Source organism: Bubalus kerabau, chromosome 9, assembly GCF_029407905.1.
Source record: "Bubalus kerabau isolate K-KA32 ecotype Philippines breed swamp buffalo chromosome 9, PCC_UOA_SB_1v2, whole genome shotgun sequence".
Taxonomy (NCBI): domain Eukaryota; kingdom Metazoa; phylum Chordata; class Mammalia; order Artiodactyla; family Bovidae; genus Bubalus; species Bubalus kerabau.
In genome coordinates, this window is record NC_073632.1 from 43,985,155 (window position 1) to 44,009,585 (window position 24,431).

Genomic DNA, 24,431 nt, shown 5'->3' on the forward strand with positions numbered 1-24,431 from the left:
ACCCACTCCAGTGTTCTTGCCTGGAGAATCCCAGGGACGGGGGAGCCTGGTGGGCTGCAGTCTATGGGGTCACACAGAGTCGGACACGACTGAAGCAACTTAGCTGGCTTCAAAGAGTCAGGTGAGAAAGTAAACTTTTGCATTACAATTAAATAAAGGATTCATTTGTTTTCGCTTCTCACCTCCCACCACTAGAATGTGAAATCTACTGAAAGCAAGAATTTTTGTTTACCAATATACCCTACATATGCTAAAATATTACCTGGCATATATATAGTCAGTGCTCAATAAATACTTGTTGAATGAAATCATAGTTATATGGATTACTAAAGAAGAAGAGTAGAGAAACAGACAGGAGAATTGGGAGGGAAAGGAGTAAGAAAGTACTTCCAGGAGGAAGTAAACCTTTAACTCAGTCTAGAAGTAATAAATGGAAAATAATTTGAGCAAAGCTTACAGGGGCCACATATACTTGCAAAAAGCTGAGTGGGTTTGTTTTTTCTTTGTCTTTTCTTTTGTTTTCTTTTTGTTTTGAAACATGCCTTAACATTAGGTCAAAGAAACACTACTTTGGCAGTCAAAAATAGTAAGTTAAATCTTAGGATGTAGCAAAACTCCTTGAGACACCTCTGTTCATCTATACGTGTGTTTCACATACACAAGAGCTATATCTAGACTCTGCCTTCCTTCTCTACATTTAATGAAACTATCCCCCAGTTCAACTTACGTTAACAAAGGAACAACACTTTCATCATGTTTCTATCCCACCATATTTTTGAACCAGTTACCTAATTTTTAACAACATTTGTCTGTAATACACACTTTTAAACTGGAGCGGCCTTTGCCATAAAGCCCAGGCCACTTTGTGGTTTAAATACATTCTCATTTTAACCCTTGATCAATTATGCCTAGATAACTAACCCCATCAAGCTGACCTGTAGAAACCACTTAGGTCTCTGCCCTAAGCTAAATACAGAGGAATTCCTACTACAGGGAAAGCATGAATCATCTGCAAAGGCTAAACCTAGCAGTCAGCTTATTCAGAAAGTGGGAAATTAGGCTGAAACAGTCACGGTTCATTTCCTACTGTAAGGTAATCCAAAGAGTTTTTTAAAAATCTTTGTTTAAGTGTTTCTTTCTCAGATTATTAGCCTGGAACCCAGTATAAACATCTTCTGCATGTATAACTGTCATGTCCTAGTTTGACAGTATTTCATTGACTAGCTCTATGACTAAAGTTGTCTTATGCTATAATGTCCCTTAAGTTGAGTGAGACATATTATCAGCAATTGGAATCACTAGAAAGCATAAGAGTGGTGATTCCACAGACTGCTCTAAGTGAAAAGAAGCTATAATGGGGGTTTGCTAGAGTCTGCAGTCCCATTCCCGGTCCATCTGAATGTGCTTGACTTTATTGGCTAAAAGTCTTCTTTCAGAACATCACTGTATGAAGAAGTTACTGATAGACTTCGTGCATCCTGGTTGGAGAAAGCAAAGGACATAAAAACAAGTCAGTAACTAACAAGTGACACCTAAAGTGCACAAAGATGTAGCTTTCCATGAAAATACTCTGTTATTTTTAAGAGAATATAGTGGCAAATATCTGCAAAAAACTCAAGAGAATAAATACTAGCCTACATAATGATTAAATAATTTTGGGGGAAGAGTGTTCGTTTTTTAAAATTTGGAGTCAGAGCCATCAAACTAATGTTGCATCAAAATGTTTTAGGTCCAAGAATTTTGTTCCATTGTACAGTGATTGAATGTCAAAAGCCATGTATAAATGATGAATAAAAGTGATGAGCTGCAACCATAAACTGCCCATGTCAGAAACTACTAGACCCTCCAGGGCCAAGTTAGAAATCAGTTTTCAGAAGATATTCAAGGGAACACAGGTGTAACTCTCTTCACATGATGCAGAATCTTAGGAACTTTCCGGTGTTTTGGGTGCCCATGAGACAAGGCAGCCCTGTTGCCTAAAAGGGAGTGAGAATGGGGAAGCATTTCCAGGCAGTTACGTTTGATGTGTAATAATGGCTATAGCAATGCAAAGTGACTCTTCTGTTAGATTGTATTTATCTCATACGGATTCCTTCCTTTTTCCCCCCTTGAGTCTCACACTCTCAGGAGTTAAGACTAGACACCAAGAAGTCAGTTCTGCCTCCACCTTAAGTGTTCTTGCTGGAGACTTCTCAAGATCTTTGTTAACCTTTACTTTCTGACTCAGCATCGCTTGAAAACAACCTTATAAAGTTAAAACTATCTTTTTCTTCAGAAAACCTTGTCCCAAGTTAGAATCCCAAAGTCTGAAACCAGTACTCCCTAACCCACTCAGTCACCATAGCTTTATACCCTTGGATAACTTTGTATACTTTAGCTATCCATTCATTGAGAAGGAAAACTATAAGTTAAATATATAGAAATAATAAGATTCGCATTGACAGAGTGGTCCCCGAATGCCACATACTGTATTAGACCCTAACATGCACTGTGTTATTTTCATAATAACCCGATGGGGTAGGTTCCATATTCAACTTTTATAGATGAGGAATTGCAACTTAAGTTAAATTGCTCAAAGCTGAAAAGTTAGGAAGAGGTGAAGATGGGAACTGAATTCCTAACTTTCTGATTCCATAAATTCATAACTCCTGCTACCAGTCATAATACCCATTGTAGGTTTTTCTGGGCATAAAATTTGTTAAACTGTACTATTGATATTCACCAATAGATTAATGATTTTACCTGTATCTCCCTGCACAAGTTTAACAGTCATCCATACATGAGTCCTTAATGCCTTGATAATTTTACATATCATTAAATATATATCAGGTTGTTTACATATGTTATTTTTCTCTAATGCCATAACAATCCTAATTTATTATTTTGTGCCTTCTAGGTAAAAGAGTTTCCCTTCATTCTAGTGTATGACTTCTTATCAAGTGTGTTAGGAATGGGCTAGGTTGTGCTAAAGATCCCATCTCAATGGTTTCACACCTCAAAGACTCATGTCTGCCTTCCACCACGTGGCCTTTGCACTTTGGAAGGCTCTGCCCCTAGGAGACCCGTAGCAGCATCTATGGGGAATGTTGCTGATCTTAAGGTACAGAGAAGAGACATCACTGTGGAAGGCATACTCGCTGGAAAAACTTCTCTCTGGAAGTGACTCAAGTCACCTGTATCTATTTTATTAATGAAGCCGTGTTCCTCTGGACAAGTCTGACATCACTGAGGCAAGAAAATATAGTTCTCTCCCAGAGAGAAGCAGCAAGTGTTTGGGAAGTTTAATAATGTCTATGATATTACATATGAATGCTCGTTGTATCTCAAAGTGGTGGTGTATCTAATCTTCCTAGTCAGAGAAACCTTCAAAGTTGGGAAGTATAGATGGTAGGGCAGGAATTATGCTGCAAGGAATTTTCTCAAGGGCTGTTTTAGCGGCTTCTACAGAGATGATCTCCAGAATTCTTGTCCTTCACAAGGTTTCTTCACATTTATTACTTTTGCTAAAATGGATTTTAGTCATTATCAAAATGGAATTTACACACCGCACTGTTGCCTTTTTGAATTTAGAGTATATATTTAGAATTTGGGATCACTTTCTCTGATGTCAGTCTGCAGCTGATTTTTTTTAATGTGTTATGTGAGCAAATGTAGATTGTAACTATAAACACAATGCAAGGGAAAAGCAGGCCCATCTGTCTCTTTCAAACTTGATTAGGGAAGGTTGTGCAGACAGTATTTTTAGCATGCTCTTAACATTAAGGTTAAGTTGCTTTGAAGCCAGTTGACTACCATAGATTTATTCATTTTCGGGGTTAAGATAAAACAAATTGAAATATATACACATTCCCAAAGACACATTATGTTACTCCTCTAAGACCACTTCTATTTTTTAGTTGCATGGGCAGTAATATTTGCAGGCATAGAGTGCTTTCCTCCACTGCCTTTGGGGAAAGAAATCTTGAAATAGCTCACAGTTCTATTACTTGTAGTTAATACTGCTACCAGAATTGAACATGCTACCAGGGAAAACTCTGTATACTATTAATACCAAGTACTGTATAAATGAAAAAAGTTATACTAATCTAAATGGCATAGGGGAAGTAAATTCCATACTGAATATAAGAAAAAAGTTGCTTTTCTATTTTTTCTAAGTCTGATTTTAGTAATTAATCTGAACGACTGTTCTATCAAATCAACAACACGTTATTAAATTATTTAGTGACCAAAAAATACCAGACTAGCCTTATTTTTTTCACCTTGCATTACCATGGGAAACAGACAAATGCCAATCAGATAAATAGATTCTGGGTTAATTGAGAAAGACTCTGGGAAAAGCCATTAGTGGCTCTGATGAGGAACAATTTTAAAGGACAAGAGAACAAGAAATTCCAGATAATTTTCGATATAGAAAGATCAATAAACCCAAAGATTAGAATGTTTCAGTTATTGTGCTGTGTACTTTACATTTTTAATCCTCACAATACTCCTGGGTGGGAGTGGTGGGTTTCACATGTGGGAAAATAAAGAAGAAACTTACAGCAAGCTGTTGACTAACTGAAGTTTCAGTTAGAACATCAGTGAAACCAAAATTAATTAAATCCATTCATCTATTTGTTTCTTCAACAAATATTATTGTTTTCTAGTGTTTTCTACCATTTAAGTGCTGACATGATTGTAGTGAACAAGAGACAAAAACCTTCCTATCCTATGGGTCTGATATTTCTACATTATTCATGGCTTCTTATTTTTGTTTTTAGAATGTTATGAGATTTTTTTTTTTATTTTCCCCCCAAATAAAATATTATATGCCCTGCCCCATTGGTTCGATCCCTGGGTTGGGAAGAATCTCTGGGGAAGGGCATGGCAACCCACTCCAGTATTCTTGCCTGGAGAATCCCAAGGACAGAGGAGCCTGGCAGGGTCACAAGAGTTGGGCAAGACTAAAGTGACTTAGCACTGCACTGCCCATACTTAAAGCAGATAAAAATAAAGCTGCCCTGTTTAAGGTGAGGTTAAGGAGCAGGGAGCTTTACCCAATCAACACCTCCCTGCCTCCTTCCTCATTTCACATATACCTTCTTAGAGAGTCCCTCCATCCTGAGATTGCGACCAAAACAGTAGAGATGTCAGTGTGGCAAATGCAAATGGGTCCAGATGGTGAGGAAGTTGAATACTAGATTGAAAAAGAAAGCTTATGATGTAATTGAATTAATACTGGAGTAAGGTTATCAGAGAGTGGTGAGCAGGAGAAATTTGAGGGAAATAACAGAAAGAAAGGAAACTTCATAGAAGGCTATTTCAGTACTCTACCTGAACTAGTGAAATAGTAGTCAGCCCTGAGTAGATTCAGAAGGATTCCGGAGGTACCATGAGTTAGCACTACATCTATTGTGATGCATTAGAGAGACAGTTTAGATTTGAGAGCAGAATAGGGGTTTTAGGATCAGAGAATCCAGGTACATAGCCTGGCCTGTGTACTTAACTTTATAACTTTTGTCAAATTCCAAATTTGACCTGAACCTCAATCTCCTTGTCTGAAAAATGGGTATAATAAAACATAATTGTGAGAATTAAAGATAGTGCATGTAAAATCCCACGAACAATGCAGTCTCCTAAAAAGTACCATCCCATCACTACCAGTTTTTATGTCTTTCTTGGTACTGCCTTATGTGTATTTAAGAACAAGCTCTATTAATTATTATTATTATTACCATTACCATTTCTTCCTCTCTAGTAAAAGATTGGATGCAATCAAGAATTGATTGAATTTGATGTGGTATCTATTATTATGAAGAAGGGTGAGAGAGAGAGACTGTAAACTTGATTGGGATAAGGTAGAGCCATTGAGGGAAAAAAAGAATCAGGGACTTAAGATGTACTTACACACATACACAAAAGAACTAAGTATGTTTATTGCAATATTGTTCATAGTAGCAAAAGATTGGGAAAAGCCTAAATGTCCTCAACAAGAACTTCTGAAGTAAATTAAGTTGTACCTATAAAATGGAATACTAATCAAAGAAAAAAATGAAGTAAAACTTAAAATATGAGATGATTTTTTAACATAATTTTAAGTATAAAAGCAAGATGTACATTCTCCAGAAAATTACAGCAAGCTTTCCCATATTATATTTATATTCAGAGGACCAAAAGAGAAAAAAATATAATAAAAAATGAGAAAATGATGTTGTTTTTTAACTAAGTCTTTTGAAGTGGCCTTCACAAAACATCAACATGGTCATAACTATGGATAGGCTTTGAAACAGCAGTGACAGCTGGTGACCAGAGGCTATACTACATATGAATCAAATTTAGAGAAAACTTGAAGGTACAGATCATCCTCTTAAGCTATATTTGTCTGTGGAATCACTCCCAGCAGTAATGTTTTTGAACCCAAAGGAAAAGAATTGATCTAAATCACAAGTGTTGCATAATGGTGCATGCAAATTAAATAATCCTAAAGAAATATATTAAGTTTAAGAAAATTAAACAGATTGAGTTTTCAGTTTCTCTGTGAACTTGGAGTATATAACGTCTTCAGAGACATACAAGTATCACATTTAAAAGAATCCACATAAACATGAAGTTAGATGCATATTTAAAATATATACTATGGATGGTTATTGGTTTAGGGGTTTTTTTTTGTTTGTTTTTTGTTTTTTCTGCAAACGATTATAGCAAACCAAAACAAAAGCCTGCCAAGGTGATAGGAAATACCTAAATATTGTTTTTCCTTGGGCTGATAGGAGCTGATAAAAGTGTTGTTTTAGCCATTCTTGGGAAAAGATTGTGGATTTGTAAGAGCTCATAGGTATTGAGCACTTGCTGGGTCCAAGCATGGTGCTGAGTGATTTACATAATAGTTAATTCCCCATAACAACTTGATGAGGTAAGTGCTTCTATTTCCCCAAGTGGTTCATTTACTTGCTCGGGGTCCCACAAGTAATAAAAGGTCAAGTGGGCATTTGAACCCAGGGCTGCTGACGCCAGAGCTCTTATTTGTAGCCAAGATGCTGAATGCTCTAAGCTTAGGGTGTAACCTACAGGAGGGAGATGGAATAGGATTCAGTTAGTGATATAAAAGCTACAGGAAAAGCAATTCAAGAGAATGAATTTGAATATAGAAACAGGGAATAATGGTGTGCAGAGCCTCAGTGGGCTGAATCTATGACCTATATTTTACTGTTGTAATTTTTCCCAGGCTAGTTTTTTATTATCAATTATTTCTTTAAACTCTGTTTAAGGAGTATGAGAGATCCCTGGGAATAGGTGAGAGATGGAGGAAAAATAAAAATTTGACCAATCCAGTGATGAGGAAGAGATCACTGAGGAAGAGATTGAAGTTGAGTTATAGCATTGTTAAGAGATTTGGGGGAAAATATATAGTATGCTTTTGACTAGTACGGACCATGCAGGTTTCCTAATTGTTCACCTTGTATTATGGGCCAACCATGAAGTGGTCGGCATGTAGTTCACTCCCCAGGATGGGCAGCCATGAATGGTGAGCTGTTAAATGGTGGAGATTAATGAGCCTTGGCAGGTCAGGGTAGGGGAGCTTGGATGGCATCTGCTTGCACGGCAGTGGGCTTAACTCCCGCCAGTTATATGTGTAAGAGCTGATAGTTCAGACTTTCAAGTGGAGAAAAACTCACTTTATCTAATAAAGTATTCTAATTCGAGTATGTGCATTAACAGTAGCATTAATAAGGACATCTGATTTCCTGAAAATATCTTTTTGGTGTGTGTGTGTTTTAATATGTTTCGACGATATGGAACTCAGATCACTAGCCACTCTATCTAAAGTCAGCCACTTTGCCCATGACTTCTCCACATGCTTCAGCCCACCCATAGTCACCATCATTACTCTGCAGCTCCTTCATAGCTCTGAGGGCAATTAGTGAATATTTTACCTGTGTTGGTGTCATCCCCCAATTTAAACAAGCTCTCTGAGAACAGGCACCATGTCACTCTTGTTCCCAACTAAGTAGATGCCCGGTCTACCACTAGAGGTACTCAACGAATATCTGTTAAATGAACAGATGGATGCATGACATCTTTCCCGTTAAAATTGGAATAATTAACATGGTAATATACAAGTCATATATCATATCCATAGATAATGCCCAAAACCTAAAGAGAGAATATTTTTCTTATTGTGATTTTATGACTGTTACAGAATTCCTTTGCATTTCTGTTAGCACTTTCATTCTTTTTTTTTTAATTTTATTTTATTTTTAAACTTTACACTATTGTATTGGTTTTGCCAAATATCAAAATGAGTCTGCCACAGGTATACATGTGTTCCCCATTCTGAACCCTCCTGCCTCCTCCCTCCCCATACCATCCCCCTGGGTCGTCCCAGTGCACCAGCGCCAAGCATCCAGTATTGTGCATCGAACCTGGACTGGCGACTCATTCCATATATGATATTATACGTATTTCAATGCCATTCTCCCAAATCATCCCACCCTCTCCCTCACACAATGGAGTATTACTCAGCCATTAAAAAGAATACATTTGAATCAGTTCTAATGAGGTGGATGAAACTGGAGCCTATTATACAGAGTGAAGTAAGCCAGAAAGCACTTTCATTCTTAAGGGAGATTGCATACTTCTGTGTACTTCAAGCGTGTTGAAGGTTGCCCTTGTGAGTAATACAGGAAGAGAAGTTAACCTGGGGGAGAAGAGGGTACTTCTACATGAGAACGTGACAGATCCTAAGGGCCCCAAGATGGACATATAGAGTTTACAAAAATGAGAAGAAAATTATTTACATTCTCATGATGTCTTAGCTTTTACAGAGATATTTGGACATAAATTACCCATTTGACATCCTTACATTTTAAAGAAACCGAAAATCAGGAAAATTACTTGCATAAAGTCATCTCACTAATAATTAGAAAATTTCAGATATTAAGTCAACTTTCTGAATCCAACTTCAGTGAGTTTCCCATTTAAACACACTAGAATAATTTGCATTTATAAGGAAAATTGGGTTTTACTTCCCAAAGTAGCTAATATAATGTAATTGCTATGCAACAATTTCATTGCCTTAGAACTTAAAAAAAAAACAAAAAAACCCAATAACTCTATCACAGTATCATTTCTTTCTTATAGTCTAGTATAAAACATGAACATATGAGATAATCTAAAAACATTTTATCTTACCTAAAATATAGAAAAAAATTTATTATCTTTAAATCCTAGAAAGAAAAGTTTGTGCTGATAATTCAATGAACTGGCTCATCTAAGAAACTTTATTTTTTTCTAGCAGCCTTAACTACAGAATACTCAAGTAATATTTATGGAGAATTTCCATTGGCCCAATAGTATAAGTATTTGGCATGTATAATGTGGATTATTCTTCCACTGAGATCATCTGCCTTTATTAGTTTCTTTTTTTTTCTTTTTGAATCAAGTTGTCACTTTAATACTTGGGGTGTTTCTGGAACCTTCTCCCTCCTCTGCTCTCTATTTTTCGTCCCCTTGGAATTAAAAAATCATCAGTTTGATTTCAGTGCTCATCTGATATGTGACAGAATAAACAATACTGGATGTGTTCCAGGCCCACATTACGTTTAATGCCATCCCTTCTCCAACAGATGGCCAATGTGTGTTCGTTTTATGAGTGTCCTTAGAACGGGACTGCTTCCTGCATCATTGCTTTATTGCAACTGGTAGCGACATGGTTGGAAGAGTTACTTCCAAAAGCAGATGCCATTATGGTATAATTTATACCAATAATTATATGTACATAGGCAAACTACTAAAATACAAAAAATAATTTCTGTCGTCTTGAGAAAACGTGGAGTTATGGAAGACCCTTGTTCTCTGATGGCCTGGTTCACTTTATATAATAGTAAGTTCAGTGATTGTTGATAGAAAAAGTCACATGCCTGCTTCCATTTCTCTTAATGGCACTGCAGGGTTAGATTGCAGCATGAATGAAAAGATGGTATGTTTTCAAAGCCTTGGCAGCCTGTGGTGACCTTCAGGAGAAATGAAATGCTCTGCTAGCTAGAGAAACAATTGAGCTGAAATCAGTGAGGCGCAGAAAACCCAGAGATAGACTTCCCAAATTAAAAGCTGTTAGCAACAGCACAGACAAGAAGAGGGAGAAAAGGATATTATTCTGCAAGGTGATTTTATACAAGGATTTAAAATTGGGAGAGGAAAAAAAAGTTTTGTTAAGAGAAAAATTTATTTTTTGAATCTCCTAAAGAGTTTAGTGTCATATATTATCTAGACTACAGACATATCTAAGGCTAGGACCTGTTGAAAAGCATGCAGAAAAATAAAAGACCTTTTCATAAAACAAGGCATGAAGGAATTAGTAGTGGTCATAAGATTTTGCAATCAAATTATTTTCTATGTACCTCTAAGTCACAAAACCATCAGTGGATCACATATTTGTAGAATCCTCTGACATTTATTATGAAATACTAATACTAAATATATTTAGTAAATCTGTGCTCTACAGTTATTTGCAGTTGTTTTCTATTTTATGAAAATAATTGAATGGAACAAAAGGCTTCTGGTACCTTCTTTAAGAAACTAAAATGACCCCCTAGATAATATATCTAGGATACATATCAGATAAAGCATAAAATTGAAAATATACCTCTTTCATATTTGTAAAAGGGAGTTGTAGTGGCCAATGAACAGAGAAATATGCCATATTCTAATATTATGTGTGCAATTCCATTAAAATGCTTATACATGATGGTAAAATATGAAAGCTAACCATGCTCACATATTCTATACATAAGAATTTATATGCACAAATAAAAATGCTTTTATAGCCACAAATGCTTTATTGTTCATATGTTCCCCAAGCCATATAGTGTAGTTAGTTATTAATTTTACATTAATATTTGTAGTTTTAATTACATTGGAATCAGAAGTAGTGGGGAAAGCTAGGGGTATAATAGCATTAATACTATCTTAATTTTAACCTTTCTTGAAAAAAATTACATTTCTAGAAAATCTTAAAACTCTCAGAAGATTCAATGTGGAAATCTTATTCATTTCTCTTCACAGTTAGTGACCTACATAAATCTATGCCAAGTCTTAATGTAAAACTTCTTAGTGCTCAACACAAATTAAAAAAAAATGAATTTGTAAGCATTCATCTTCTGTTTATCTTTGAAGAAAACACATGTATATTAAAATTAAAATGGAAAGGATACTCACAGAATTACTTTAATTCTTCTTAATCTCTTTTGATCATATTCACTTGAAAATTTGCTGAAAACTTGGCCCTTTCTCTATGGAAAAAAATGTTTGGCAAAACTAATACAGTGTTTCAGGTTTAAAAATAAAATAAAATTAAAAAAAAGAAAAAAAGAGCATACACACAAAAATTTGTATTGAATTTCAGAGGATTTGCCAACTATTTCTGTGAATCTCCAAGGACTCCTTGGGCCCATGAAAGCAAATAGAAAGCTCACTTTTTTTTTTTTCCAGGAAATTACTCAAAATACTGTTATTCCCATTAAATTGAAAGGAATATGTATGGACATAAACTTTCAAAATTGCTCTGTATCTTACTGCAACAAGGGTAGCTTGCTGAATTGACCTATCTAATGTCAAAACTTAGGAATTAGTTCTGTCAACCTCTAAAGGCAGTGGTTGTCAAACTGTGCTCTCTGTACCTGCAACATCAGCATCATTTGAGAACTTGTTAGAAATGCATATTCCCAGGGCATCACCCCTGTAACAAAATATTTTAAAGCCTTCCATGGGATTCTGATGCAAGGTAAAGGTTGTGAACCACTAATCTAGGAAATTTTCTTATTTCTAATCCCCATAGCCCAGCATCTATTTTAAATTACTTGATTGATACATAATTCACATACAATAAGATGCATTCATTTTTAAGTGTATATTTAGTGGGCTCTGACAAATCTGTGTATCTATTTAATCACCACCACAATGAGGATATTGAGCATCTTTTCCACCTCCCTAGGAAGTTCCATGTACGTTTGCAGATAATTCCTGTCACTTTCTACTTTGTAAACTATTGATTTGATTTTTATCACTATTGATTAGTTAGTGGTGCCTGTTCTAAAACTTCATATAAGTGATTTTGTACAATCTGTGTTGGCTCTACATATTTGAAAAAATTGCTGAGTAATATTCCATTGTCTTCAGTATTCTTGCCTGGGGAATCCCATGGACAGAGGTACCCAATGGGCTATAATTCCATAGGGTCAGAAAGAATCAGACACAACTGAGCAAGCACACACTCTTCCATTGTATGAATATATCACAATTGTTTGTCCATTCATCTATTTTTGGACATTTGGGTTGTTTCCAGTTTAGGATTATTATGAATAAAAATGTTATGAACATTCTTTTATAAGTCTTTTTGTGTATGTTTTTATATTTCATGTGTAAATTAATACGTAGTATTGGAATTATCAGATGTTATGTATGTTTAACTTTTTTTAAGACTGCCAAACTTGTTTTCCAGCATGATTGCACTCCCATCAGAAACATGTGAGAGTTTCAAGTGGTTCTAGCACATTCCCATCAAGAGTTAGTATTGCCTGTTTTTTGTCTTTTTTATTTTATGTTTGCCCTGCTAATGACTGTCAAGTGGTCTCTCACTGTGGTTTTAAATTTAATTTCCTTGATAATTAATGTTGAACATCTTTTCATGTATGTATTGGCTATATCATTGATAAACTAGTCATTTTTAAGTGTGTTGATTTTCTTATTACTCAGTTTTAAGATTTTTTTTTTTTGCTTCTAGATACAGGTATTTGTTGTTCAGTTCAGTTCAGTTCAGTCAGTTGTGTCTGACTCTTTGCAACCCCATGGAGTGCAGCACGCCAGGCTTTCCTGTCCATCTCCAACTCCTGAAGCTTGCTCAAACTCATGTCCATCAAGTTGGTGATGCCACCCAACCATCTCATCCTCTATCATCCTCTTCTTCTGCCTTCAATCTTTCCCAGCATCAGGGTCTTTTCCAATGAGTCAGTTCTTGGCATCATGTACTACATGTACATGTAATTTGCATCATGTACATGTAATTTGTTGTTGCATATACAAGAAATATATTCTTTCAATCTGTGGCTTACCCTTTTATTTCCTAAATGATATCTTTTGAAGACCAGAAGTTCTGATAAACTTTTGATAAAGTTTTGATAAAGTCCAATTTATTGATTTTATCTTCTTAATTTTATATTTATTGTGTCAATCTAAAAAATACTTATCCACCTCAATGGTCTTATTCTATGTTTTATTGTAGAAGTTTCATAATTTTAGCTTTTAAATTTATAAATATTTTCTATTTTAAATTTAGACCTAAGTCTAAATATGTTTGTGTATGATGTGAGGTAAAGATCAAGGTTCATTTTTTTTTTCTACTTTGCTACTCAGTTGTTTCAGCACATTTGTTGAAACCGCAAACAAGCATTTGTTTCTCACTTTTAAGTAGTTTACGTTAGTGTTCTTTTAAACATTTGAGACCTCATTATTTTTAGATTTTGCCAGAGATTCCATTAGATAGTGTTAGTTTGCAAATATATTAACAAGAAATCCAAATATTCCTAGGCATTTAGTATTAATCTGAATACTGGTTTGGCCCAAATTCAGCCAGAGGGAGGAAAAGACAAGAATACTCTATGTAGAACTCTATCTCATTAAAAAAGTAAATATAAAAGTAGCAGATCATATGTTAATGGAGAACATTACTCAGGTTGCAAAATTAAAATACTATAAACTTTCAAAGCAGAATGCCAAATTGAAAGTACAAAGACTTAAGTAATGAAATACCTAGTAAATTATTTATATAATCATATATTTAGTTTTGATCATAGAAAAATAATTTATGGTTTTGTTTTTAAAAGTTTATTTCTGAAAAATGGCTTATTATAAAAAATCATAAAGAGTAATTTAAATAAATCATAATTCTTCCACTCAGAAGTTATCACTCTTAACATATTGATGTATGTTCTTCCAAATACATAATCACAAAGATCAAAATGGAAACATAGTCAAGAAATCACTGTTTTCCTTAATACACTATAGGTCTCTTTATGTCTTAGTAAATGAATGTTAGATTCTTATAGGATTTTATTATTTGAAAGTTATACACCTTGGTTAACCACTTTCCTCAAAATAAACGTATAAATGTTTTTATTGTTTTGTTTTTTATTTTTATCATATAACAGTGTGATGATTAACAACAGCCTGGTATGTAAAATTTTGCATTCTTGTCTTGCAGTGAGAAATCTGCCTCTACTGTATTCTAAATGGCAGTGTTTGCTTCAAACAATAGAATTGGGAGTTCTGTTTCTTTGTTTATTTAATGTATTTATTCTTAAGCCTGAGCATTTAATCTTGATGACTTCGGCTTTATCTGAATAATTCAACCTATTGGAACCTTTACAATCTGGAAGTGAACCAGAAAGTTGCTAAACTTTCAAGGGCATTTTAAGGCTTTAAGTGAGTTTGTATTTGTGGAAATACATGAAAAATGTATCAAACATTCCTACCATTGAAAACTGTGGGGAATATAATCATATCATTAAATAAACATATATGCAGCAAATGTTTATTGTGTACAGGGCCCTACTTAGATGGAAGCAGGCTGGGGAAAAAATACTTTTCCTGGGTGTCTAGGAGGAGAAAAAACTGGTGATTAAATATGATGGTCTTTTCTATAAAAGGAATGTCAAAAGTTGTCTTTTATAATACAACCAAATTTGAAAGCCTAAACTGTCGTTTTAGGAAGAGTTCCTTACTCGAGTCATTAAGTAACCTACAGATAAGCTTAATTATTTGATTTATCTTTCAGGAAAAAAAAAAATCTAAGAGTCCCAAAGTTTTTTTTTTCCTTTGGTACAACTGCAATGGCAGCCCACTCCAGTACTCTTGCCTGGAAAGTCCCATGGACGGAGGAGCCTGGTGGGCTGCAGGCCGTGGGGACGCTAGGAGTCGGACACGACTGAATGACTTCACTTTTGCTTTTCACTTGCATGCATTGGAGAAGGAAATGGCAACCCATTCCAGTGTTCTTGGCTGGAGAATCCCAGGGACAGGGGAGCCTGGTGGGCTGCCATCTATGGGGTCGCACAGAGTGGGACACGACTGAAGCGACTTAGCAGCAACAGCAGCAGCCTCTCTCTCATTATTGGTATATAGTAAAGGCAGATTTGTCATTCATTTATTAGCTATAAAAATGTTGTACCGAGTTCCCTGGAGGAGGTTGCCTTCTTCCTGTGAATTTAAAACTTGAAAGATATTTTAGATATAAGAATGTTAGTTTGCATTGCAATCTAAGTCTTCTGTAAGCACTAAGACTAATATTTTTTCCCACCATTCTATCACTGCTCTTGTCTAATTGTCATATATGAGAGGGAACAAGTTCACTGATGTCTTCTATTGACTCATAAGTCTTGTTCTATGCCTGTTACCCTTGAGAACTTACCGAAAGGCATGTTCAAGTATAAATAAAAATCCTTTTCTTTAGATATATTTTATATTTATGAAATAAAAATTGGAAAAGAGCCCTGGCAGGTAATATTTAGTGCAAATAATTTTCTGCTCAAAATGTGAAATAATCTTGGCCCAAAGGTAAATGTAGTATTATGTCTTTCAGTGTTTTAGTCCTCTTATAAAAAAAAAAAATAGAAGTGTTTAACACAAAAAGCTTGGTTAATATTTTCAACCTGAGATTACTGTTTAATTTATTACACTGGGTGATATTTTAGAGGGGGTGTATAGGTATGTTTTATTGACAAGTCATCCAAATAGTAAGAAGGTTTCACTTATTATTACTTAAATCTGTATCTTGGACAACTCTATTTGTATTTTAAATGTATTACAAGTTTCAGTTATTTGAAACATATCACCCTTTTTGGAACTTCATGTCCTCTGGTACTCATACATACTCTGTAAAAGGGTTTCTTTAGTGTGCCCAAAGAAATGACTTTCAGTGGCATCCCCTAGATTACTGGTACAAAGCCAGCTTCCTTGGCCTTGTTATTGTTTAGTCACTAAGTTGTGTCCGACTCTTTTGCAACCCCATGGCCTGTAGCACACGGTTTCTCTGTCCCTGGGTTTTCCCAGGCAAGAATATTGGAGTGGGTTTCCATTTCCTTCTCTAGGGTATCTTCTGATCCAGGGATCAAACCTAGATCTCCTGCATTGGCTGGTGCATTCTTTACCACTGAGCCACCTGGGAAACCTTCCATGGCCTTATCTTTCCTAAATCTGAATCTCTAAAGTGGGACTCTGCATTCCATGTTAACCACATCCCAGGTTAGTATGACACTTTACAGACCAATATGCTCTGTGGGATTGATTCTCATTTTGGCTTCCTGGATGCTTGTTAATATGATTCCTCATCTGAAGGGAAGATCATCCTTTTCTTGTTTCAACCTGCTTGACCCTGAGAACACCCAGTTATCAAGGACGGCTGTGTCCCAGTTCCCAGGAAGCAGGAATATCTCTACATATAGTTTAAGGTTTTGTTGGGATACAGGGGACTAGCAGGAGACTCACCTCACCAACCTTTTTGTTCACTCACTTTTTCCCTGGGTCTTGTCTCCACATGGGACTGTGTGCTGGGGCAGTTTGGAACCTCTGAGATGCTGCACTGAGCTACTGCTCCAGTCAAGAGTGAGAGAGCTGTAACTTCCTATCAGTTCAGTTCAGTCAGTTCAGTCACTCAGTCGTGTCTGACTCTTTGCGACCCCATGAATCGCAGCACGCCAGGCCTCCCTGTCCATCACCAACTCCCGGAGTTCACTCAGACTCACGTCCATTGAGTCAGTGATGCCATCCAGCCATTTCATCCTCTGTCGTCCCCTTCTCCTCCTGCCCCCAATCCCTCCCAGCATCAGGGTCTTTTCCAATGAGTCAACTCTTTGCATGAGGTGGCCAAAGCATTGGAGTTTCAGCTTCAGCATCAGTCCTTCCAATGAACACCCAGGACTGATCTCCTATAGGATGGACTGGCTGGATCTCCTTGCAGTCCAAGGGACTCTCAAGAGTCTTCTCCAACAGCACAGTTCTAAAGCATCAATTCTTCAGCGCTCAGCCTTCTTCACAGTCCAACTCTCACATCCATACATGACCACTGGAGAAACCATAGCCTAGACTAGATGGACCTTTGTTGGCAAAGTAATGTCTCTGCTTTTGAATATGCTATCTAGGTTGGTCATAACTTTCCTTCCAAGGAGTAAGCATCTTTTAATTTCATGGCTGCAGTCACCATCTGCAGTGATTTTGGAGCCCCAAAAAATAAAGTCTGACACTGTTTCCACTGTTTCCCCATATATTTCCCATGAAGTGATGGGACCAGATGCCATGATATTAGTTTTCTGAATGTTGAGCTTTAAGCCAACTTTTTCATTCTCTTCTTTCACTTTCATCAAGAAGCTTTTTAGTTCCTCTTCACTTTCTGCCATAAAAGTGGTGTCATCTGCATATCTGAGGTATTGATACTTCTCCCAGCAATCTTGATTCCAGCTTGTGCTTCTTCCAACCCAACATTTCTCATGATGTACTCTGCATGTAAGTTAAATAAGCAGGGTGACAATATACAGCCTTGATGTACTCCCTTTCCTATTTGGAACCAGTCTGTTGTTCCATGTCCAGTTCTAACTATTGCTTCCTGACCTGCATATGGGTTTCTCAAGAGGCAGATCAGGTGGTCTGGTGTTCCCATCTCTTTCAGAATTTTCCACAGTTTATTGGGATGCACACAGTCAAAGGCTTTGGCATAGTCAAGAAAGCAGAAATAGATATTTTTCTGGAACTCTCTTGCTTTTTCCATGATCCAGAGGATGTTGGCAATTTGATCTCTGGTTCCTCTGCCTTTTCTAAAACCAGCTTGAACATCAGGAAGTTCACAGTTCACATATTGCTGAAGCCTGGCTTGGAGAATTTTGAGCATTACTTTACTAGTGTATGAGATGAGTGCAATTGTGCAGTAGTTTGAGCATTCTTTGGCATTGCCTTTCTTTGGGATTGGAATGAAAACTGACCTTTTCTGGTTGTGGCCACCACTGAGCTTTCCAAATTTGCTGGTGTGTTGAGTGCAGCACTTTCACAGCATCATCTTCCAGGATTTGAAATAGCTCAACTGGAATTCCATCACCTCCACTAGTTTTGTTCGTATACTTATACTCAAATACTCAATGAGCCATCTAATTTGTGTGAAACTGGATTATTTCCTGCTATGGGAGTTAAACAAGGACAAGAATATTAAGTTTAAAAGACTCTTGCTTCAAAGAGTTTTTTTTTAATTCAATATACTCTTAAGCATGCTTGTTAGTATATAAATTTTCAACTTAAAAATTTTAATAGGCATTTATTATGATAATTTTTTCTACATTATTCTTGAAATAAAGAATACTCACTTATTTCCTCTCAGGAAGCAATGTCAGTGTATAAAAAGTTACTTTCCAAATTAATATGTTCTTACCTGCTTTCTAAAGCAATCATTTCTAAAGGTTGTTATATGACTCAACTCACTAAAATTTGACTGCATCAGTTTTAATATTGCACATTGACTAATGACTGTAATTAGAGCAATATTATATATATTGTCATACTCTAAACCCCCAATCATTTTATTCAAAACCAATTTGAAAATGGTCAATAAGGATATCTTTGAAGTTAAATTTGAATTCACTTCACATTGGTATTAATTAAAAAAGTATTCTAAATTTTCTTGGATATGTTGCTATCAATATTTCATTGTCTATTAAAAGGAAGCAAATTACATCTCACTAGTAAATGCCAATTCATCTGCTTTTTAAATTTAAATGCAAATTCTTTCCACCCCTTACCTTTACAAAGTAGAAATTGCATATGTTATGCATTGCTTTACACAGGCTTCATTACCAAAGTTACTTTTTATCACTATTCTCCAAAAACTTATTTTAGACCAGCATCAATGAATCCAATTTTTATCCTAGTTTCTAAATTAAATTTTAATATAATGAAATTCTTAGAAATTTATAAAAAGAGTTTTATTATAGTTTGTAGCAATCTCTATGTAATTTAGCAGAGTACTATGTGAAAAAAAAGTAAGGGAACTTGTGGTACACATATTTCAAATGCAGCATCCTGTGTTGGTCTCACAAGAGAAAGAGAAATGATTTTTATATTATTCAACCCTGGTAGAATGAGTTATGACTCAGAGGATGTCCCTGTAGATCTACCCTAGGTAATCTCATGGACCATAGTATAATAAGGCTTTAAGAATCAAAGTTTCCTAAAGGAATCAACCCTGACTATTTATTGGAAGTACTGTTGCTGAAGCTCCAATACTTTGGCCACCTGATCTGAAGAGCCAACTCATTGGAAAAGACCCTGGAAAAAATTGAAATCAAAAGGAAAACGGAGTGGCAGAGGATGAGATAGTTGCTTAGCATCCCTGACTCAATGGACATGAATTTGAGCGAACCCTGGGAGGTGGTGGAAGATAGAGGAGTCTGTCTTGCTGCAGTCCATGGAGTCACAAAGATGCAGACACTATTTAGTGACTGAACAACAACAACAACAAAATTAAAGTCTGGAATTTCCTGTCCATGTTCACAAAGTCAGGAAACTGTAGTTGGACAGCATGTGACTTTGAACCTTCTCTAGCAACAATAAAAGAAGCCCAGTCCACATGTTCACAAATGACTTGGGAGTTCTTGCCTGACAGGAAAATGAGGCAATGCTCACGTTGTTCTTACGCAGTTGTGTGTGTTTCCCCACGAGTCTCCTCTGGCTGCTGCTATCACCTATACTATTGTGATCAGAACAGAGTTTTGAGAGGAATAGGAGATACTGAAGAATCACCAAAGAAGTGATCTTATGTCCTAATGTGTTTTCCTTAAATTTAGAGCTTTTATTTTCTTGATAACTGAGATATCTATTAAACTCATTGGGTTCCTGGATTATAAAGCATTTAATACCATTTTATTATATTTGGGTACCCAAATGCATGCTCAGTTGTGTCCAACTCTGTAGCCCACAAGACTCCTCTGTCCATGGGGTTGGTTTTCCAGGCAAGAATGCTGGCGTGGGTTGCATTTACTTGATTGAACCCACGTCTCCTGTGTCTCCCGCATTGCAGGTGGATTCTTTACCACTTGAGTCATTGCGGAAGCCCAAAGGTTGGAATTCCCACAGTGGGAGTCAAACCTGGGCCGCCCGGGTGAAACCCAGTAATCCTAACTGCTAGACCCAAATACAGGTTTTCAAATAATAGCTATTTTTATAGCAACTATGTGCATTCATGCTCAGTCACTCAGTCTTGTCTTCTGACTCTCTGTGACCCTATGGACTTCTGACTTTGTAGCCCACCAGGCTCCTCTGTCCATGGGATTTTCCAGGCAAGAATACTGGAGTGGGTTGCCATTTCCTCCTCTAGGGGACCTTCCTCACCCAGGGACTGATCCCGTATGCCCTGTGGCTCCTGCATGAGCAGGCAGATTCTTTATCACTAAGCTACTTGGGAAGCCCATAGCAACTACATCTGTAACTAAAGGAACACTGTATGTCTTCTTTGTTTCCTAATGTTTATTATCATATTAATGGATAACAATTTGCAGCTAGAATATAGCTGTTGAAACATTCTGTTGAAAAATTATTATAAACAATATCAGGCACTAAAGCACCAACATCTCTCAGTAATGTTGTAATACAAAATTGGTCCTGAGATGTATTCTAGGTTGAAATTTATACGGTTTATAATCTCATGATAAACTCTTTGCTTTTGAATAATCTGTATATCAATACTATCCATGAAAAGTTTTGTCTTAAACAGTCCCTGAATAAACCAAAATAAGAATATTAAAGAAAATTTAGACCCTTAAAGAGAAAAGGAGGACTTTCTTGAACATTTTTAATAGTCATCATTGTTTAAAAAATGTGTACAGGCTAAAAGAGTCTCAAAATTTAAGATACTTTCATGGAAACAGAATGCAATGCAAATTACACAGGAACTGCGTGGCCTTGAGTGGGTCACTTGGACATTCTAAGCTGTTTATTTCTACTAATTTAAGAAGCCAACCAGCTGGTCTTTCCTTTCCAACATTACAGGCCACTGTATCTTAGGAACTCTGGTTCTCAAGATGTAATCTATGGACTCCTGTTATCCCTGAATCACTGTCAAGGAATCTGCGAGATCAAAACTATTCACATAACAATATGAAGGTTGTTTTTTTTTTTTTGTCCTTTTCATTGTATGGTGCAACAATCAATGGTGAGAAAAACTTCCGAAACCTTAGCACAAATCACGGCAGCACTACCAAACTGATTATATTCTCCTCTGCCACACACTCACATTTAGAAGAGAGGGGAAGGGGGAGGAAGATGCAGCTTTCCTTAAGAATGTCCTTGATAAAGCAGTAAAAATTAATTAATTATATGAAATCTCAACCATTGAATATGATATTTTAAGTAGGCCATGTGATGAAATGGTAAGTATGCATTAAGCACTTCTGCATATCAGAGTATAAAGGTTGTCTTGAGAAAAAGCTCATGGGGATTGTTTGAGTTGCTAAGTAAACTAGCCACATTATTCATGGAACATTTTTACTTGAAAGAATGGTGGACAAACTGCAGTTATTCATTCCTGGATATTTCATAGACTTTTTCTCAAAAGTGAGCAAGGTAGGCTGTCTTTTCAAGGAGAACAACTCAACAATCTTTTTTGGCAGTGATAAAATTCTAGCTTTCAAAATAGAAGTACTAGAAGACATGTATGCTGCTGCTAAGTCACTTCAGTTGTGTCCAACTCTGTGTGACCCCCATAGACGGCAGCCACCAGGCTCCCCCGTCCCTGGGATTCTCCACGCAAGAACACTGGAGTGGGTTGCCATTTCCTTCTCCAGTGCATGAAAGTGAAAAGTGAAAGTCAAGTTGCTCAGTCGTATCCGACTCTTCGCGACCCCATGGACTGCAGCCCACCAGGCTCCTCCATCCATGGGATTTTCCAGGCAAAGTACTGGAGTGGGGTGCCATTGCCTTCTCCAAAAAAACATGTATACACCCCTAGTATTTTGAGAGCTTTGCAATAGGTACAGACTTTTTGAGTTAGATGGGTGGTAGATTTTTTGATAGTGAAATGTGTCAACATTTGGAAGATATGTAGAGTTCAGAAGATTTAAACGTTTTCCAAGTGACTAGGGTTAAAATTTATTGTTGGTAAAAAGATCCATTCAAAGTGAAAGATAGAACTATTTTGAGGTGATAGAGTACAAAGTTCACTGATTCAGTTTCAGATTCTACAATGCAGCCAAACTTTAATAAAATATTACTTGTCAAGTGTTGGTGTAGTATTAAAGAAAAACAAGCATGATTATCTGAAAATGCTTCTGAATTAGTCTTTTCCAAAAAACATCTATGTGGAACTTGATATGTATGTTATAATAAAACAACATATTGGAACAGATTTAATGCAGAGGCATTTATGAGAATCCAGGAGTTTTAAGTCAGGCATTAAAGAGATTTGTAAAAATGTAAAACAGTAAATCCCTTCTTGTAATTTTTTTTGGAAAGTACATTTATTTTTTTTATAAAATATTATTTGTGTTAACATGTAATAGGTTTATTATTTTTAAATGAATTAATAATTTTAATCTCAGCTTTGACCTCTAATGTGGAAAATAGTGATAGATATCACTTACATAAACTAAAGAATCTGAGACCTAAGAGATTGATAATTGTTAATATAAACCAAATCTAAACTCAAGTTAAGAGTGCTTTTTAGCCACTAGAGGGAGCTTTTATTTTATGTAAATGTATAGTGTAGAGGCATTAAGAATTTATATGAAAAATAAATGCAAAATTCTAGACTCACAGCATTTAATATATAAAACACAGAGCTTTGTGAGAGCCGCCAGCTCTTTGTGCTTTATTTCTGTGTAGCCCTTTAAACAAATGGAAAGATTATTTTTTTATAGCCTTAAGTTTGTGTGTGACTAGTATGCTTTAGAAAATTATGTTTAAAGTAGACATTTAAGAAAACATCATGAAGTCTTACTATATGAAACCGTATGATAAGCAGTCATTAATTCTTTTGTTCTATTTCTAATTGCTTCCATATAAATAGCAGGAGTTGATGTGGTTCTTTCTGCTTACTGACCTTTTAGTAATTGCTAGTTGAGTATAGGTCACTCAGAAATACTTCTGACATCTTGTATTTCTCCCAGAGACATGTGTATCAGTTACAGGGAAATGACAGTGCTTATGGAATCAGTGACAGAGTTCTGAATGATTTATTTCTTCTCTGCTCTAAAGTTCACATAGAATCACACTGCTACTGCAGCCAATCATTCCTGTGGTTTTATGAACTCTCCCTCACTGACATCCATATTTTTATAATAAAATTTATTATCTTTGCCTTCCTGAAGGCTTGATATGGAGAACCACATCCTAATTCTTAAAATATGGATGCAGAATCAATTGTTAAAGCTGTTAGATTACTTTTGTGGGTATTTTAGAAATAATTGCCTGCATTATTATCTGTATCTTAAAAATAATCTTAGGCAGTCAGTGTTATGGTGAAACTACAGCTATGTACATCCAAATTTATAGCTGGTATATTTTTCTAGATTCCTTAGGATGTTTGTTCCTGGGTAACATGTGATGTGCCCTGATAAGGACAAAGATGAGAAAGTCCCCTACAAGAGAAACTGTTTTCTCTAAGTACTTTCTTCTCTAGACAGAACTTCTTGTGCTCTCTCAAAGCAGTGGTTCTTAACGTGTTGAAATAAAAAAGAAAGAAAAGAAAACTTTTAAAATCAGATGAAAGCCATGATTCCTCTGCCCAGAAAAATACATAAGCACAATATGCTAAATTTTTCATGCAATTTTGAAGGTTTTCAGATTTCCTAAAGTTCACAAGAATCCCAATTGAGAATTCTTGTTTAAATCAATAGAAAACCAATGAAGATATAATGTGGTAGGGTTTTTGTTTGTGGGGGAAAAGACAAGTATCTGGGATAAGTATACATTAATCATCTTATTTATGTTGGAATCACTAAAAATATCTTTGGGCATCTTGAAATTCTTTTAGTAAAAGCTTCATAACCCATTTTTGTTAAAAATTTTATAAAAGCTAGAGCTGAAAATTTTGATTGAACTGAGGCCAGAATTGGTGAAACCTGGTAACTCCTCAATGCAGAGAGTACATTCAACCTGCCAATTTTTTAAAACCAGTTTGAGAAAGTAAAGCATTTTAAAAAGCTTTATTGAGTCAATCTCAGTTTAAACAAATTAAACTTTCTTGAGTGATTTAGAACATTGAATCTCCAGGAGCCAAATTGGTCTCAAGAATTCATCAGTAATAGCTACACAAGTTTCAGTTCAGTTCAGTTCAGTGGCTCAGTCATGTCCGACTCTTTGCGACCCCATGAATCGCAGCACTCCAGGCCTCCCTGTCCATCACCAACTCCCGGAGTTCACTCAAA

At 36.0% G+C, this 24,431-nt stretch overlaps 1 protein-coding gene across 2 annotated transcripts in view; it reads left to right on the top strand.

The window, feature by feature from the left end:
- HS3ST5 (heparan sulfate-glucosamine 3-sulfotransferase 5) overlaps positions 1–24,431 on the top strand; it is a 297,249-nt gene that overhangs the window by 14,172 nt on the left and 258,646 nt on the right. The window contains exon 2 of one of the 2 annotated variants that reach the window (XM_055535133.1): positions 12,479–12,543. The exons of the other annotated variant lie outside the window; for it this stretch is intronic. The gene's annotated coding sequence lies outside the window, so the exon portion shown is untranslated. The remainder of the gene's footprint in view (positions 1–12,478; positions 12,544–24,431) is intronic. 2 annotated transcript variants of the gene reach the window in all.